The following is an 18,907-nucleotide window of genomic DNA, read 5'->3' as shown; positions in this document are numbered from 1 at the left end:
TAACTATTTTGATCCGATCGTAACTGATGAGTCTTATGTAGACTAAAACGCGCGTCTGGCATATTAAATTATAATCCTGGTACCTTCGATAACTATTCAATCATTTCAATTTTTATCACATTCATATCTTTAACATATTTTAATTACAAACTATTCTCAATTTCTATAAAGAAAGAGCCACGTAATTAGATGACAAATATTGTATCCTCGAACCCAAATATTAGATTGCAGACAATAGAGAGAAAAAACAATTGATCTGAATTACTGCATTTACAATTGTTGGATAAATACTATGCCATACATTTAATTAACCGGGAAAATACCATTAATCCAGAGAGAAAACCTCAGCATCCCCCTTCCTGTGAAGGTATCATAACATAAATAACTTAATCAAAATTGTATTGTTCCTGATGTTTTTATCTATTTAAAAAAGAATAACAGGTTCAATATATTTGCTTAAACGAACACCTATCCAGTCAGGATTCTACTTCGACAAAGTAGGGATGACGCGCTGTCAATATTGCTCTTGGAAACCGATAAATTTATCCACATTGCACCATTACGAGCCGTATATGTCAGTTGTATTTTAAAAGACAAATGTATCAACTACCTAATAAGCATCAGTTGATGATCTTGCCTGCATTGATTCAACATAAAATTATTGTATTATCGTTTGTCAGGTGGAATTTTCAAAAATTCATAAATATTTAAAAAAAATTCTAATTAAATATTTCGTTAAAGGGCAGACTAGATTTTTTTAGTGGTTAAAGACTATAAACCCTAGTTATCACACACAAAAAATTATAATTTTTCAAAGATATGCATTTTCGTCATCCAACTTGAAAGACTGTCGTCAAGTATTTTAAGTAAAACAATAGCTATACGAACACACCTTCTCTGTTTTTGTGATTCATTAGATAGGTAAATATATTTCACTTGACCCATATATTTCATCTTTTAGTACTGTGATTTTTTTATGTTATAAAGTCAACTTGTAGCTTTGATATATAAAAACGATAGAATCTGAAGCGAGACGATGTATGACATATTCCTGCTTTGTGCGTTATCAAGACAAAATAGTCAACTCAAACACGCCCTAACATAAAAAAGTGCACTCGATTTTCTCTTTTGATACAATTGTTACCCATTTTTTGGAATTCTTTCTTGAGTAACATAATGGAAGGGCAGACACGAACATTACTGAACTAATAGATTGATATGTTTTCTGTCCATGGTAAAAAAATAAAAAAAAATCGGAGGTTATGCATTTCTACATCCAACTTGAAAGATACCCATGTCGTAGACTTAATATCTAATTGTTCTGCTTAACTATGTATTAGATAAATTGAAAACTTATGCAAATGGTGTTTTTAAAATAAAACACTTCATAATTGAGAAGAAAGTTGTCATTTTATTTGATTCTATTAACTTTTAAAATGTTTGTCACTATAGTAAACATTACAGTAAGCATTTATCGCCTTCTCTAACAAAGAGCTTCGATTCTTTTGTTTTCTTTCAACCGGGTTTCCACCTGTATCTATTTGTTCGTATTATTGCATTTATAGAATTGAACTTGTTTTCATAAAGTGTAAACTATAAAAATCTACTTATATATTAATATTCATTAACAAATATATTAAAGAAATAGCATATTGGATAGTTTTACAAACCACCCAGCATAACTTTAATAACACTATTGAATGCAACTGTTTTTTTAAATAAATAATTGGATATTTACTATAAACGTGTTTTTGTTATGGTTACCTTTTACGTATTAAAAGTTTTATTGTAATACTATTACAACGCATTTATCAAATAGTTGTTATCAAATACTTTGTTTTTATGTTTAGGGTAAAATAACAAAAATATCGAAATCAGATGAAAATTCAAAACTTAAAGTCAGTAAGCAAATGACAAAACCAAAAGCTCAAACACGTCAAACAACAGATAACAACTGTTATATTCCTGACTTGGTACAGGCATTTTGGTATGTAGAAAATGTTGGATTAAACCTGAATATATAACTACCTAAACCTTTTGTATGACAGTTGCATAGTTTTCCATTTTATTGACAATGGGTGAACGAACAAAACGGCCATTATATTAGGTAATAATGTCAAAAGTAAGATCACAGCAGTCAACATTGGGTTATAATCTTAATAATAACAAAAAAAGAGACAAATTTTTCATTAAAGACAAGCAAAAAGCTATAAAGAAAAAGAATATATATATATATATGTTGGCGTCTATTTTTGTTGCACTTCAGTGTTCGCGTTGTTCCATTTGGATTTTCTCTTACAGTTTATGTATTTCCTTCGGTTTTGGTTTGGAATCCGGATTTGTTCTCTCTAAATCTATTAATGATGGTTGAACAGCGATATACTTCTGTTGTCTTTATTAGTCTTTAAGATATACCTCAAACTTGACTATATAGTATATTGTATTACAATTGTATATCACCCTGATAAAGCCTTTGCATGGTAAATTAGTTTTTTAAAAGCTAACAACGAGCCTGCGTTGTGGCCGATTGGCTGATGTGGGTTTTTTTTTAAATAATTCTTTTTTCACCCTATTTTCTCCTCCGCACTTCAACTTACACTGTAAAAAAAATGATTTTGAACAAAAAAATCAGTTCGAATGCCATGTTTAGTCTTTCAGTCAATTCTCACACAGGTTGACTTGCTGTAAAATATAGTATTTTTTGAATGATTAACATACAGTCATTTTAAATCTCTTCATTAGTTGTTAATTATCTATACAAAACTACATAATACTGAATTTTCTGAAATGCTACAAAACTCAACTGGGTTTATGTTAAGAAAAGACTAATACTATCTTGAGACAAAACTACGTAATTGAAACAATAAACAAGATATATTAGTCTTATGTCACTCTTGACGATTTTTATATACCAAAGTCAAATTGCATAACTCGTCCGGAACATGCATGAAATATTTGCCACTAGACGTTTAGCAACAAACAATCAAAGAATCAAATTTCATGGACAATTTTTAATCAAGAATATACCTGCGCCCAGTTGTTGCTTGTAGGCCAAGACCTGTTTAACATAGTAGTCTTAGGATAAGGACGTGTCCTAATGAAATAAAGGACACATTATTGTCATAAGTGGGTTGATCAAACATATTGCAACTAAGGATATTCCTAGGAATTGTGTCTTAAAATGGTCATTGGATGGCCCTGACTTAAGAAAATATTAAGTATGGTATATTAAAAAAACAAACATGGCTGCCGAATATATAAGTTTACAAATACGAGCAAATAATAATCCTAGACTATCGTATTCCTCTGGACTATCTGGATGACATTGACATTATACGCATGAATATATTATCACGTTCATTGATTCTAGACCTTTGTAGACTGTTTGAAAATGACTTGCAACAACCCACAATGAGATCACGAGAATTCCTAGTATCATTGGAGATAATGGTGGCGTTTCGATTCTAAGTTTTTGGTTCGTGAATGCAAATGTTCACATCATCTCAGAGCAAAGTCTCGAAAACCCGGGATGTAACCGAATGTTTAAGGGGGAGTTTGTCAATCGTATGTCATAATGCCTACAAAACCAGTAGAGTTCCAAAGTGTTATTAAGAATTCTAGATCTATAAAGTAGCTAAGGTTCCAAATGTTGTGGATGCAATAAACGGCACACATATTATAATTTGATCCCCGCATGTAGATAAATATATGTATATATGTGAACAGCAAGAAGTATATCTCCGTTAATGTTCAAGATGTATGTGACTCTGATATGAATATATTTACCAAGTGCAAAGACATTTCTGTATATCATAAGATTTGACAGTACTAATTTATAAAGATTTCCCGCCAAAATGGTCTCCCTTCAATTAAACTTCTTTCTGTTGACAATATGGCTCCATAAATAATTAAATTTTATTTCAAATCCAAGCCATCCTCTAATAAGTGTTGATCAAAAATATTATTTAATTACTTTTCATCGAAGATTGGTTACCATACGAGATATTATGATATTTATTGATGAAAATTTGCCTTTCGTTTGTTTTGTTTTTTTTTCATGGAAGAACAAGTTGTGTTTGCAAGTTTTTCTCAAAAACGAACTTGTAACAACTCCCTAAACAACTGGGATTTATTTTTGAAGCTATTCAGATTCCAAAGCGTAACGAAAACTCTTAATAATAATGAATTAATCGTAGAGGCTTTCAAAAAGAGTGTTTAGAGAAGGTGATTACATGTGTTAAATCGTGACTTTGCATCAAAAATCAGTTGTCCGACTGGATTTTAGTTATTAGAATGACATAACTGGTAACCGGAATTCCGCTATTCTATTTTCCCTCTTTAATAACATTTGATCATTTAGCATTAAATGAATTTAATAAATTGAGATTATCGTCTGCTAAACTAGAGTTATCTTTTCTTTAATTTTGAAGGGCTTGAGCGTCCTTCATTTACCTACATACTTTCATAAGAGAGTTTCCCGCTTTTATTTGGTATAAAATTGCATGCATTTCATGATTTGTTCTTTGCGTGATTTGAACTGAAAGAACACAAAACCCACCCTATCCCACCCTTGAGAATATTTTCTGCTCTTTGTTGTATATTTTCAGATATTGTTAAAAGAAGCGTCATGAATTGGACAGAATTTGAACTGTATATATTGCTTTACTGAATGGCTGAATTTATTACAGTTTGCGTCATATAGCCCAGTTGCCATTTGGAGATTACATTTGATGGTTGCCCTACAGTGTTTTTATCTTGGACATTAATGAAACATTGTCGATGAATGCAAATTCATAGGCTGGTTGATATATAGTTGAACTGTCTTAATAAATCCATGACAAAAAATTGACAAAATTGACACTTTTTTTTGTTGTTTTATTATGATTATTAATTAGTTTGTCTTACAATTTAGCTACATTTGTGTAAGGAAGGTAATCTGGAGTCATTGGAAATATTAAAAGTGATTTCAATTAATTTGGGTTATCTTTTATCTGGTATATCGAATTCCTAAATTTACACATGTAGGTGCTTTCGAATATTTAATAATTAGGCAATCGAGTTTTCATTTTGGTACAGTTTTTACATTTACACGCCCGTTTTTTTGGTTTATTATATCACGGGTTAAGGATAGGAATAAGATTCAATGCAAAATATTATTTGTCGCCAGCTGGACGTTCAGGATGATAAATATATTCGCCCAGCCGAAAATTGGTTCGCATTGGACGAATATAAGTATAGTCCCTGACGCGGCCATGTTGAACCCATGAAGCATTTATCTGGGCCAATTCTAACATAAGCGAAATGATTGAAAATCGAACAATAGGACACGAGTGGCTATTAGGTGATAGTCGGTATCCATTGAGGCATTTACTGCTCAACCCTGTTTTTTATCCCGTGACTAGAAAACAATAAGGCTAAAACCAAGCGCACATGAAGACAGGAAGCAATATGTCGAGTAGCTTTAGTTTACTGAAATCTCGATCCCGATGCATTGACATAAGGGGTGGCAAACTATTGTATACCCCTAAGAGATTTTGTGACATTGTCACCGCAGAATGGGTCGTTAACACAGCAAAATATTACCACAAACGAAAGCGGACCTCAGTTGGTACCTTCACAAAAATATGAACTATTTCAGTGAAAATGGACGTCATACTTAACTCCAAAACATATAAATAACTAAGAATTAAAAATCATAAAGGCTTATAAAGGCCAGAGGCTCTTGTTTTTGAACAGAATGAAAAATGCGGTGGGGTTGAACTTATTCAGCGATATCTAAACCCTCCCCCTTAAACTCTTGCCAATGTAGAAAAAAAAAAGCAATACGCACAGAAAAACTCAGTTTGAGAGTAGTCCAAGTCCGATGTTAGAATAAGTAACAAAAGAAACTAAGCAAAATGACAATGATCAATAAATTACCTAAAAACTACTAGAAGTTACTGACATGCCAGCTCGAGACCGTAATTAAACTGATTGAAAAATTATGGTTTCATCAAATGAAAAGCAAGCAAAATTCCTCCCGTTAGGGGTTAAGTATACCATCATTTGATAAATTAGAAGAAAATATCCCGTATCATGCCAACAACTGGTTTTAGAATAAATGTGTTTATTTCCGATGCAAATACCCTATGAGTAAATCATTATTATTACCAAGTAAAATTGAGAATGGAAATGGGGAATGTGCCAAAGAGACAACAACCCGACCATAGAACAAAACAACAGCAGAAGGTCACCAACAGGTCTTCAATGTAGCGAGAAATTCCTGCACCCGGAGGCGTCCTTCAACTGGCCCCTAAACAAATATATACTAGTTCAGTGATAATGAACGCCATACTAATTTCCAAATTATACACAAGAAACTAAAATTAAAATAATACAAGACCAACAAAGGCCAGAGGCTCCTGACTTGGGACAAGCGCAAAAATGCGGCGGGGTTAAACATGTTTGTGAGATCTTAACCCTCCCTTTATACCTCTAGCCAATGTAGAAAATTAACGCATAACAATACGCACATTAAAATTCAGTTCAAGAGAAGTCCGAGTCTGATGTCAGAAGATGTAACCAAAGAAAATAAACAAAATGACAATAATATATAAATAACAACAGACTACTAGCAGTTAACTGACATGCCAGCTCCAGACTTCAATTAAACTGACTGAAAGATTATGATTTCATCATATGAACATCAAGCACAATCCTTCCCATTAGGGGTTTAGTATCATACCATCATAACATATATGAGAAGAATATAACCCGTGTCATGCCAACAACTGGTTTTTGAATAAAGGTGTTTAGTTCCGATGCAAAGACCCTATAAGTGAATCAATATTAACGCCAAAATATGCAATCTTTAATGACCTGACAACAGTATCGTAACTATATCCCTTCTTAATAAGTCTATTCAAAGGTTTTGTTAGTTTTTGAGGTTTTTGATGTGCATTATAAAGAATATTTCCATAAAAAATTGGATGTGAAATACCTGAACGTATAAGAAGTCTGCACGTTGAGCTATATTTACGAATGATGTCCTTATACCGATGATAAAATTTAGTAAATGTTTTGACTAGTTTGTGATATCGAACAAATAATGGTGTAATAATTTTTCAGTAATACATAAATTTCTCTCGTTAAAATCTAAAACATTGTTACATACACGAGCGAATCGTACAAGTTGAGATATATAAACACCGTAAGATGGTGACAAGGGAACGTCACCATCTAAAAATGGATAATTAACGATAGGAAATGAAAAATCATCTCTTTTATCATAAATTTTAGTATTCAGCTTTCCGTTAGTGATAAAGATATCAAGATCGAGGAAAGGGCAGTGGTCATTGTTAGTATTAGCTTTATTTAAAGTAAGTTCAACAGGATAAATTTCTTTAATATACATACTGAAGTCGTCATTATTGAGAGCCAAAATATCATCCAAATATCTAAAAGTATTATTAATTTTTTTTATCAGATGTTGTTTCGATGGGTCTTTGCTTATTTTTGTCATAAATTGTAACTCATAGCAATACAAAAACAGGTCCGCAATAAGTGGTGCACAGTTAGTCCCCATTGGAATTCCGATAATCTGACGATATACGGAATCCCCAAAGCGAACAAAAATGTTATCTAGTAAAAATTCAAGGGCATATATAGTATCAAAGCATGTCCAATTGACATAAAAAATTACCTAAAAGAGGTATGCCATCTTTATGACCTGACAACAGTTTCGTAAATATATCCCTTCTTAATAAGCCTCTTTAAGGTTTGGTTAGCTTTTGAGTTGAATGCCAACATGGGTGTGCTTTGTAAAGAATGTAACCATAACAGGTTGTGTTTGAAATACCTGAACGTATAAGATGCCCACATGTTTATTTATTTTTTACGAATAATGTCCTTGTACCGATGATAAAATTTAGTAAATGATCGACTCGTTTGTGATATTGAAAACCCTCGTGTAATAATATTTCAGAAGTACACAGATTTCTTTGGTTAAAATCAAATACATTGTTATATACACGAGCGAGTCGAACAAGTTTAGATAACTAAATACATAGACTTCTATTACCTGTTTCAAGACTACATTCGTCTGTGCAGACAACATCATAACTGTAATTTAAACGATAGAGCTGCTGTACGTCAGAGACTGATTAATGGCAGATTTTGTTGCAAAATCAAAAATTTCCAAAAACTAGTTTCCATTGCTCATTGTAAAAAGAGGGAGAGTGTTAGCATTCCCATATCAATGTACATTCACATTATCTCTTTTTTGTATTTTCAATTAAGTATTTTGTAGACTGAGATATGTTTTACAAACTTATTTTATATAAGTAACACGTGGGTAAACAGAACATGAATATGACATGTATTCATATATCTGTATTTTTGTTTTTTTGTTAATAAAATACATGTGTAAAATCATAACTTTTGGTTTACAATATCGTTTACTAGAGCCTAAACGGAAATAATTAACAAAATACTTATACCAATATGTGACATTATCGCGTTGTATTTGTATGTTAAATATTTCTAACATACAGACGAACAGAGTTTTAGCTTGATGAATTGTCTTTCTTTGCACTGGTTGATGGTGGATCTGCTACATGTGACCCATTTGTGTCATGCTTATGTTGAGGTTTGCCATATATATAATTAATGCTTTTGCTGTTCGATTTTAAATAGGGAGATATTCCTTTTCAACTTCTAACCTCTCACATTCTATTGTTATCAATTAACAATTCTCTAAAGATGGGTCACTATATATCCCCCTTCGAAGACTTTAAACATAAAGTACCAGAAGAATACAAAGTGCCACAAATTTTTCTAGAGAATCTCTTGTATGGATAGGCTCTTCAACGAGGACTTAATCCTGCATGGGAGTCAACTATTTATGATGCGGTCCACCGCCAGTTTTCCTGAATTCACTTCATTTCTTTCTAATTTTATCTACGATTATGTTGTTGTTTTTGTTGTTTGCCTTAACATAACTACACGTTGAATCCAAAGCATTTTACTTTAAGTTTTACTCTTTTCCATTTCGTCCAGTGAAGTCTGAAGATCTTCATCTGTAAAACTCGATTTCGTCTCATGCTCATATCTACACGATTTGTATTTAGCCATAATAAAATAGTTGAAGTACTCTGTATTTTTGTTTTGACACAATTAGATTAGGGACTTTTCTTTTTGAATTTTCCTCGGAGTTAGGAATTTTGTGATTAAACTTTTCATATGAAACACGCATGCTATTTGCCCTTGATCTTTTTAAAGTATGAACTAGTGACACTTCGAATTAAACTCACTCAAAATATATAATGATTAATACCGATTATTTACCTAGTTTTAATTTTAGTTTTCTAAAATTTTATATTTATTGTAGTTTTAATTTTTGTAATCTTATGGTTTTTACTAAAGTTTGAATGTACAATTACTGTATAAAAAATGTTTATTATCTTTAAAAATAATAATTACTTTTATTGTATAGCAATATAACTTTTCCCACAGAAAGTAACCAAACGTTAGCGTGCAATAAATTCCAATATTGCACTAGTGCAATACATCTTCAAAATTCATGCCGTCATCAACGTCAAAATCTTAGTGTAAACCATTTTTTACTTTCAAGTATTATATTGCTATACAATAAAAGTTATTGCATGAAAATTGGGGAATATTGTCCCTCGTAAGGTATGTATTTCACTCGCAAGCTCTTGCAATATAAAATTCTACTCGGACAATATTCCCCAGTATTCATGCAATAACCCTATATTATCAATAATCTTGCAACAATTTATAATAATTATTATTCGCCTAATTTGATATATGTTTATTTGTTTATATATTTATTTTGTTTATTTTTAATTTGCGTTGAGATAAGTCGGTCCTTACTTAATCTTAATTTCTGCCGTAGGAAATTGTTAGGACCAACCTTCAACTGATCTTAAGAACACTTTTGATAAACAGGCACCACAGTCCTAATTATATATGATAAAAATGTATATGCATTTGCAGCTTACTGGTTTTATATTGAATGGTAACACCACTTCATAATGTTTGCAAATAAACGCATCATAGATTTTAAACAAAAGGAATACATATTGGTAGTTTTTATTAATATCGACAAACAGAACATTCAATATAAACGAAATGCAAAGACTGATTATAACAAAAAGAGGATTGATAAAGGTTGAATAAAATAAAATGCTCGTTACTTACCTTAATGATAAAGAAGCCATTTTGAAAAAAGTTAACAAAAAAGGATACGGATAGAAAACAACATAAGTGATTTTGTTTTACCACTTCCGAAATAAGATCGTTATTAAATTTATTCAAAAAGTCATAAAAGAGTGTGATAAAATTAAAGCGAAAGATGATAATTGGCCTTAAAAATAAAACATTGTCATATACTAAATTTACAAAAAAAAACTTGAACAAAATAACAATAACTTCCAGAAATTAAAATCTAACAAAAACACCTTATTAGAATTAAACTACGCACCCGTCTTATTAATCATGGTTAGTATAAATCCGGTACCGTGTCTCATTCGGTGATGTCAATTTCGAGGAAAATAAGTCACAATAGTTGGTGCTAATGTTGACTATGTATCAGATTTGATTATATTGCAACATATATTACAATATCGTCTATATATTTGTATAGGATAAAACACATTTTTGTCTTGAGGTTATTGACTTAGGTAATTGACAATAGTGTACCCAATATAACATTAAGATACACCGGTTTTTTTCACAAAGGTGAATTACACAGTGTACAGTTACCAGTAGTTAAATATTCGTCAACATAATTCAGAGTGACATTTGTTTCTTATTTTAATAGACTATTGTTACCTCTGTACTAGAAATACGTTTTGATCGTACCGCAGGATTGATTGTTTTTCAAAAAATGTCAGCAATGTATTGACACAAATTACGAGGTTGATTTTTTTGTCAGTTTGAATTGTGCTTTTTTAAATGCCAGTATTTTGTTTATATTGAATAGCAATTTTTGTTTGTCGACATTTATTAAACTACTAATATGGATTCCTTTTGTTAAAAATGTATAACTGTTTTTAAATTAGGGCTGTTGGTACTTCAGAACTTGTTAATATGTGTAATATTAGAGCAATGCATGTATAAATGTTCAAAATTTTATAATACCAAATTAACACGTGTTTATCAGTATTCTCCATATTTAAAGCATTCATTTCATACCAAATTACAATAATTGTTTTTTCTTCCTTTTTTTAATCGAGCGTCACTCATGAGTCTTTTGTAGACGAAACATGCGTTTGGCGCAAATACTAAATTTCAATCCTGGTATATATGATGAGTTGATGTAGATAGTCATGGTGGTATAATAACCTAACCAATGAGACGTTATATGACCACAATATATTGCCTACAGCAATAAGAGGGAGTTTTATTCAGTTTATCTACTTCTTCGTCAATTTTTTTTTTCTGCACCCAATGGATCAAAAAATTAATCGACGTGTGGTTCGTTTAATCTCAGTTCTTAGATGGTTAAAATTCGATTATGACGTCGAATTTTCTTGCTTTCTATTGGATTTTGTATTGTGATGGCATGACAAAAAGCGACCATGCCTGTTGACATCACACAGAAAGAACACATCTTTTTGTAGATCATTAGAAAAGAAGCATTAATTCTTAAAAAGCATGAGAGAAACAGATTTCACCACCAAATCTCGTGTAATACAATTTGTATCCACTCTCGACAGTTACAGTTTAAACTGTCTCGATGGAGAAATATCGCATCACAGTCGAGGCAGTGATGGAATCTATATGCATCTACCTAGGACATTAGAACATAGATATGATTATGTTTGTATAAAAGACATTGTTGATAATAATTAAAAAAAAAGGGACACAGCTGATTTTAGAGTAATGAAGTAACTAGTTATCAAAGGCTTTTAATTTAATAGGCCATACGCGCGTTTCGCCTACACAAAACTCACCAGTCACGCTCAAATCAAAAAAGTTAAAAAGCCAAATAAGTATAAAGTTGAAGAGCATTGAAACCCAAAATTCCAAACAGGTGTGTCAGACTATCATGCTACAGAAGTCCTGAAAAAGTATCACTAGATAATTCTGTGTCTTTGAAAAAAAGGTGTAGTCGACCGAAGAGATCTTTGAAATGTTTGATCCCATCAGTATACAATGCCATTTTTACATCAATTTATCTATGATGAGTTTATTGAAACAATGTCTTTGGTAAGTTGCAGTATAAATATCTCTGGGCCTAATCATTTTCGTGGATTTCGTAGGCACAGGTGAACTACGAAATTAAATGTTCAACGAATGGCATATTTTCTATAGAACAGTACGCAGAGTGTTACAACACCACGAAATTAAATATACACGGATAAGCAAGTTTTCCTTCATCCAAGAAAATTGGTACTCACCACAAATTGAATGAATCCACAGTATGCAGCATTTTTGATAACAGGATTGCAATCCTTGACGTGCTGAACATATTCCAAAGCTTTTTATTTGAAAACAGGTAGTAAATGTATGATTTTTCCGAAAAGTGTTTACCCGTAAATAAATGATAAATCATTGTTAGGCAGATGGCTAGATATGAGGAAATTCTAGGAAGTGTTACTCATGAGAAAACTATAAGGAACATAGTTTTTTGGACAAACGAATGGACGGACGGCCTGAAAAGGCGAATGTTGTAATGCCCCCAATCCTAGAGTTGGAGTATAATTGATAACAATTGTATATACTACATATTCAATAACCATGTATGTTAATTTACGTTTTTTGATTGAGCTAAGCCTTCCAATTGATATTTATCGTGTGTTTTTCTATGTTGTGATGTTATACTGTTTTCTCAGTAAATTGGAGAAGGTTTGGTAGCATTAAAACCTTTAATCCCGCTGCAAATGTTTGCACCTGTCCTTAGTCAGGAAATTGATGTACAGTAGTTGTCGTTTGTTAATGTAGTTTATACATGTTTCTCGTTTTTTTTTATATAGATTAGACCGTTGGTTTTCCCGTTTGAATGGTTTTACACTTGTAATTTTGGGACCCTTTATAGCTTGCTGTCCGGTGTGAACATAGACTCCTATAGTGGTTTACTTTTATAAATTGTTATTTGGATGGAGAGTTGTCTCATTGGCACTTATACCAAATCTACCTATACCTATGTATTATCTACTTATTTTTGTAGATCTACAAATGCCCCTAGAATAGTAGGCTATGTATCTAGACTGGAGATAAAGACAACTCACCCACGGGAAACTTACAGGAAGACGTTTCCCATAACGTTGAGGCATTCCTGTCAGAAAAAACACAAAAAATGAAAGAGCAGAAAGAAAGGAGACTACAAGATAATATTTCATTTTCTAGTATAGACATCTACACGACCAATGTAATATACTTTGGCGTAAAGTTTGGAGTATATGTAGGCTCTTTTGTGTCACAACTACCATGTGACAAAAGCGATAATAAAGACGCGGTAAGATGTTCATTGTAAATGGGAAATGGAGACTTTGAAATTGTCAAGCAGGCGAATACCCAGTTAATATTAAACATTAGAGCAATTGAGCTCTTTGTTTTAGCAGGTAAAAACTCCATATTGGTATCTTGAAATTGTTTACATCTAATAAAAGTTTGGTAAATGAGCATGAACTTTGGATTTCTGAATCATTTATACGTCTTTTAACTTGAATTTTAGTATGGATCTTTGATATATTGACAACTTTTGAATTAAAGACAAAGTTTACATAAACAGTCAATTATAGTAGGTGCAAATACAAGTCGAACTGTTTTGTGCCTAAACATAAATTCCGTCAAACAAAAATAACATAGCAAGATAATAGAATGATCGTTTTAAAGCAAAAATGTTATTCTGCCCCTGACGATAGTGTGTTTTTTTTAATGCTAAAAAAAGGCAATTATGGCATTAAAAAAAGAACTTCGACTGCGTACGGGCGTGTTTGAGTGGACTTTTCTGTCTTGAAAACGTATAAAGAAAACATTAATACATCATCTCCCTTCAGATTCTTTTATTTGTATAAATTACGCTACAGGTTGATTTAAAACGTGTATAGGTAATGTAAAATACCTGTCTGACGAATCATTACAACACAATACGAAATACTAATATTTACATAAAAAAAAATTGATAGCAGACTTAACAAAATAACAAAAATAGCGAAAGCCGGGAAAAATCATAACGGAAAGTCCCTAATCAAATGGCTAATTCAAAAACTCAAACTAGTGGATAACCAATGTTATATTCCTGACTTAGTACAGACATTTTCTGATGTAGAAAATTGTTGATTTAACCAGGTTTTGAATTGTGTGAACAAAACAATCAATTGTAAAAGGAAAAAATGTCACAAATAGGGGTACATAGTTATCAAAAGTACCAGGATTATAATTTTATACGCCAGACGCGCGTTTCGTCTACATAAGACTCATCAGTGACGCTCAGATCAAAATAGTTAAAAAGCCAAACAAATACAAAGTTGAAGAGCATTGAGGACCCAAAATTCCAAAAAGTTGTGCCAAATACGGCTAAGGTAATCTACTCCTGGGGTAAGAAAATCCTTAGTTTTTCGAAAAAATCAAAGTTTTGTAAACAGAAAATTTATAAAAATGACCATATAATTGATATTCATGTCAACACCGAAGTGCTGACTACTGGGCTGGTGATACCCTCGGGGACGAAACGTCCACCAGCAGTGGCATCGACCCAGTGGTGTAAATAGTTATCAAAAGTACCAGGATTATAATTTTATACGCCAGACGCGCGTTTCGTCTACATAAGACAGCAGTTTTGTTATAATTAACAAGTTGGCCTTAAAATGTCAATAGGTCTTTGGTTGACTAAAGGCGCTTCTGGTGCAAATTTAAAATTCTCGTATCGATGATTAGTTGATTTACAAACACTGGGTCGATAACACTGATGTTGGAGTTTTATTCCCCGAGGATATCACCAGCCTAAAGATAAAATAACAAAAATACTGAACTCCTAGGAAAATTCAAAAAGAAAATCCCTCATCAAATGGCAAAATCAAACGATAAAACGCATCAAACGAATGAACTCTGTTGACAAGAATTATCATTGATAAGGTCGTAATTGTAAATTAAATGTTAATAAAACTTTGAGCTTTAATGCTACTTGTATTCAACCCCAGCAATAGATTACCTTAGCTATTTTTGGCGAAACTTTTATGAAGGTTTGGTCCTCAGTAGTCTATTTCTACTTTTGTATTATTCAAGCGTCACGGATACGACTTTTGTAGACGAACGCGCATCTGGCGCAAATTTAAAAGTTCACTCATGGTATCTCTGCTGAGTTTATTTACCTTAAAAGAAAATAAAAATAATCTACAGAGGCTGTTGGTCTTAAATACAATGCACATGCTTTGTAGTTACCAGAACCTTTTTTTTGTAATAAGCGGAAAGGAGTAGGTCCTGTAAAACCCCTTTTTGACCCTTAAATATAGCAGTTTTACAAAATTGTTAAAATGAATACTTTTAATTATTTATTGGAAAGTAGAATACTACTGCTACATAAATGTGGGCGGTTTTTGACAATACAATGCCCACATATCGGGTACTAGCATCATTAAGTCATGCTAAATTACTTAAATCTTCACAATTTCAGTATTTTAGTTAAATTTTAGACCGTTTTCGTCTTAAATAAAGTGGCTATTTGTGTTCATTCTTAATATTGATATGTAAGTTGTATTTGATGATAATACATAACATATATAAAGGTATAGGATGAACACGGAGGCGGCCACTTTCATTTTTGACGAACACCATCTGAAAAGTGACATCATATTTAAGCTTGAAGTAGAGCGTTTTGAATGACTAAATCAGTTTAAATCTTTCACATAAATTAATTGAATCTACTTCTTTCTCAATTTAGTTTTTAATAAGTAAGCATCAATAATTTTATACATAAGGTCTTCTTTTCTATACCAAAATGTTTGAATACACTTCTTTATACATATCTAGTAACTATTAATACAGCTTATTATAATAAAGAAATCATAACAACTGGCATTTTGATACTGTTTTGTTTTACTTAAATTGAAACAAATACCAACATTTTATTGTGATATTCTGAATTTGTACTTACGACGGATACAACTTATGAAGAAAGATGTTCGTACTTTTTCTGAGCACCTGAGATAACCAAAGTTGTACTTGGGAGTTTTTGTTGCTCAGTCGTTAGCTTGTTTTGCTTGTTGTGTTTTATAAAAAGTGGTATGGGTTTGTTTTTGTTTCTTCTTTTTGCCGTTGTATCGTATGTTTTTCATCGATTATTGAGATTGGAAATCCCTCTGGTATCTGCCGCCTCTCTCTTATCAAAATACATTTTTTTTGCAAAAACAACGGTTATTAAATTAATAGCTGTGGGTTCTATAACAATACCTATATTTTGTAGACCGAAATCCGTCAACCTACTGAATTAATTATATTTATAGGTACTTCCTGAAAAATGTGATATTATTTGAATATTCCTTCAGTTCTAATCCGGCCATTACTCATAATATTTGATCTACTACTTGTCATAATTTAATCAAGAAAAAATTAAATGTGGATGTAGAAAATCCGTCAAAAATGTGTTACTTTATTGACTGGCGATATATATATATCCGGTCAATATATATATATGTATCGGAAGATCAATAACATCTCAAACAATACACGGGTATCTTCTTAGGACAAAAGTCAGGATATATTTGATATTCACACGCAACTAAAAGGTCAGTGATATGATGTTAATGAATGAGGAAAGATTGTATCTTTAATTGTATTGTTAAACGTTTTATATAGATCTATCAATCAAGTCACAGTTTTAATGATTGAACTGGCTTTTTCTATTTGATTAATATGTATTAAAATGTTACATTTTAATCCGGTATATAATTTTTTGCAAATTAATACAGAAAATATATGTTGGTTTTTTTGTTTAGATTATAAAAGTTCCATTGCAGCCCCGCAAGTTGAGGTTGTAAATCCTGATATAATTTGATATAAAGGTAATTAATAAGCAATAAAAACATAATTTACAAATTAGTATCATCTATCAAGACTCTTTTAGCTTACCAATACTTGAAAATGTCGGCGCAAGGTAAGTTTGAATTGCAAACAGTGATGGATAGTTAGATCAAAGTCAAATTGCAAGTTTTATATACATATTCAATAATAGAGCAGTTTTACTTAAATAGTACAAACAAGAACCAATAGATAAAGAACGTGCAATTTAAAACTACCATGAATCAAGGAGGTCTGGCGATATGCGTTGCAACTACTTATAAAGCTCTTAGAACAATAAAATCAACAGTTCTTTAATGTTCAAATAATGACAGTACCCGTTATTGACAGTTAAAATAAAATACGGTAAGACCCAATCATTTCTTCAGTGCATATATAATATGATATATAGATATAGGAAGATGTGGTATGAGACAGCTATCCATCTAAGTCACAATTTATAAAAGTAAACCATTATAGGTCAAGGTACGGTCTTCAACACGGAGTCTAGGCTCACACCGAACAATAGCAAGATATAAAGGGCCCAAAAAATAACTATTGTAAAATTCAAACGGGAAATCCAACAGTCTAATCTATATAAAAAACGAGAAATACTTATAAACCACATAAACAAACGACAACATGTTTGTATTTGTGTTTGTCGTACCTATATGGGTGTATTTTGCAAGTAAACTTGTTATAATAAATTGTATGTCTATACCTAGACAGACTATTTGGACCGCGTTTTTTACTTTGCTAATTTTCTTTTTTGTGACTTTCTTTTTTTATACATAAACTGTGGATTTATAATTATTCGTTAGATTCCAATATTCGTAGTTTTCGTGGGTACAGGTAGACCACGAATTGAAATGTTTAACGAATGACACATTTGATATCAGGTTGTATGCAGACATTAGCAAAACCACACAATCAAATATCCACAGTATCTGGGGTTTTTTCTCTATCGAAAAAAATCGTGATGTTGTTGGTCAATTGATTCCTGTTTTGTATGCATTAATGAAAAATTTATATTTTTTCAGGCTTTGTTTCTTTATTTGTTAGATTCATCTTATTACATACTACCATATATGTCGCGGAAGGTCGTGTCATTGAACAATATAAATTTACTGTTAATGAGTATTGTAAACAATGCACACCAGGAAGACATATACCATACGGCGAAATGCTGATGTATCTTACAGAGTTATCAGCAATAAACACAGCAGAAATATGCAGATTTTACAATGTAAGTGCATGTACTTGTCTTTCTATAGTACCACATATGGTACCATTTTTCTTTTGTGATTACAAACCGGCAGAAAAGAAGGAAATATAATCTTTAATCCAACGGTATGAAACAAAATTTTGCAATTGAGTTTTGTGTAAACATTATATCAGATGACATGAATTTGTTGTACACTTATTCCTTTTTTTCCTTTGTTTCTTAACATCAAGCCCTCCACATTTTTATTATTATGTTTACATTTTCAGACAGTTGGGAAAAAAAAGGATTTAATTTTATTGCAGTGATTTAACTTGTGTATTTTAAGTAAATCAACTGATTGAATTCAATTTCGTAATTTTTTTTCTTCTTCTAATATCAAGTGCGCTATGGCGACATCAGTATGGTCTCTCACTGTTCGAAAAACTAGAATAACAAATATACTGAACTTCAAGGAAAAGTATACAAGGGAAGTCCTTAATCAAATGACAAAATCAAAAGTCCAAACACATCAAACAAATTGATAACAATTGTCATATTCCTGAATTGTTACAGGCATTTTGAGTGTGAATATTACTATATTCTTTGTCGAGACATGGATTTAGAGCCAATTTGAAGATACAAGACATTACAAACAGCCATTAGTCACATCTCCGAAATCTGAATAGATGTAGGGTCGCA

The sequence above is a fragment of the Mytilus galloprovincialis genome, chromosome 2 (genome assembly GCF_965363235.1).
Source record: "Mytilus galloprovincialis chromosome 2, xbMytGall1.hap1.1, whole genome shotgun sequence".
NCBI classification, from domain to species: Eukaryota; Metazoa; Mollusca; class Bivalvia; order Mytilida; family Mytilidae; genus Mytilus; species Mytilus galloprovincialis.
The sequence above is the reverse complement of the archived record's forward strand: the minus strand, read 5'-3'. Positions refer to the sequence as shown.